General features: G+C 39.5%; 1 non-coding gene across 1 annotated transcript; it reads left to right on the forward strand.

The window, feature by feature from the left end:
- The first annotated feature begins 1,312 nt into the window (after window positions 1-1,312).
- On the forward strand, window positions 1,313-1,419 carry LOC124995199 (U6 spliceosomal RNA). Its single transcript, XR_007110668.1, has one exon. It is a non-coding gene; the product is annotated as a U6 spliceosomal RNA (small nuclear RNA).
- Window positions 1,420-2,206: the final 787 nt, after the last annotated feature.

Raw genomic sequence — 2,206 nt, forward strand, 5'->3', positions numbered from 1 at the left:
AGAACTTGAAGGTCATTAAAGAAAATTCAGAAGTCATGAATGGACTAAGAGTCTGTAGGCTCCAGCTCATGGCTTTCTAATTTTCTTTCCATTTGGGGACAAAGGATATTTTCATGAATCCTTCTACTTCTGGTTCCCTTGCTCTTCGTATTCTGTTTTCTAAGTGTTGGCCCTTGCTTTTTCAACCTGCTTGTTCATTTTGTTTCTTCCTGTCTTCCACCTCCTTCAGATGATTTATTTCCATTCTTGCTGTTGACTGTAGGCTATGAGAATGGTTTTGCATTCCCTTTTGGGGTCTTAGACAACTCCAACTATAGGGAATAGGCAAGGCCATTATTTAAGCAGCGATAATGCCAAAATCCAGCAGGAAGAAGATTTCAGAAGACAGAACTAGAACTTCGTCCCTCTTTTACCCTCTTAAGAAATTTTGGAACAATGCCTCTCAAGGGGGAATAAGTCAGGATAGATTAAGGACCCTTGTCCCAGGCCTCACTGCACCTCAATCAGAGCTGACATGAGCCTAAGGAACTCCCTTTCTTCCTGCCCTGTTGCTTTAATCAGAGTGGCTGATTTTCCCAATGTACAAATAGCAAGATTCTGTTTTTCAAAAGACTGCACAACTATTCTGAGGAGGATACAGAGACTCTCATGTTTGACCCATAGAAACCTAAGAAGGAAATGTTTCTGTTTAAAATCTCATACTTGTCACTTGCATCTCATGCATCTGATTTAAAATCCAGGAACCAGCATTTGGTACATGCATAATAAGCATTATGAGCAGGACATAGGAATCTGGTATCATCCCCCTTGCTCAGCATAGCTACTCCTAGGAAAAACAAAAAACAACAATGGCAAACAGAGAACACAGAACTGCATATAAACCCAGACCTCCTTCCTGAATCCAGAGTCAGACATCTTTGTCATGTCCCTGCTGTACCCTTACAGTATCTCTTCCTCTAATAAAATCCCTTAAATGCTTCTCTTTTGTCTTGGTGAATTCTTCATACCGCGTATGCACCATCCATTGCCCAGGTTCGAGGACATGAGTGGGGAATTTAACCCTTATTGGTACTCCAACCTGATATTATCCTACAAAAGAATACTAATGATTCCTGTCACGCTTCAATGGACAAAATATCTGGAACATGGAATCAGAAGTTGGACTCACTGAAGGATTTCTATTAATTGGCTAAGGCTAAGAGCAATGGTGTCAGGGGTATGTACCTTGCCTTGTGTAAGAAAGTCAGAGTCCACAGAGGTTCCAATGCCAATCAGAATCAAGGCACCAAAAAATCTTAAAAATCAGATTGGAGTGCTTGCTTCAGAAGCACATACACTAAAATTGGAACAATACAGAGAAGATTAGCATGGCCCCTGTGCAAGGATGACATGCAAATTCGTGGAGAGTTCCCTATTAAAAAAAAAAAAAAAAAAATTAGACTGGAACCAGGTGTGATGGCATGTGCCTGTAATCCTAGTAGCTCAGGAGTTTGAGGCAGAAGGATTTCGAGTTCAAAGCCAGCCTCAGTAACTTAGCAAGATTCTAAGCAATTCAGCGAGACCATGTCTCAAAATAAAAAAAATAAAATAGGCCAGGGATGTGGCTCAGTAGTAAAGTGCCCTGGGTTCAATCGCCAGTACTCTTCCCAAAAAAATCAACTGGAAGTGATGAAAGAAATTGGTTTTATTTTGATACTATTGTCAACAATGGGGAAGAGAGCACAGAGCAAGTCTGGATACTCAACTCCACTTTAAAAGTTGGGAAAGATTTTGTTTGTTTTACAGTACCAGGGATTGAACCTGGGTGTCACTGAGATGTTCCCAATCCATTTTATTTTTTATTTTGAGACAATGACTCACTAAGGTGCTGATTGGCCTCAAATTGTAATTCCTGGCAGGAGTTTTTAAGAGCTAGGGTGAATGGAGCTTAGGTCATTTCTTCTTTATTTACAGATCTAAGTAAAACTTAGAAGCTCTGGAATAGTTTTGTGATTACAAAATTAATTGATTCCCATTGAGTAAAATTTACAAAATACAGAAAAAATAATTTATCAAATTAACAAACACTAAAACAAATGACAAACCTTGAATGGCTTTCTGTTGGAATGGATTCTTCTGAGGGACGGAGGGTATGAAAGATGGTAGAATGAGATGGACATCATTACCCTATGTACATGTATGGTATGAATCCACATCATGCACAACC

Source organism: Sciurus carolinensis, chromosome 10 (genome assembly GCF_902686445.1).
Source record: "Sciurus carolinensis chromosome 10, mSciCar1.2, whole genome shotgun sequence".
In the NCBI taxonomy this organism is placed as follows: domain Eukaryota; kingdom Metazoa; phylum Chordata; class Mammalia; order Rodentia; family Sciuridae; genus Sciurus; species Sciurus carolinensis.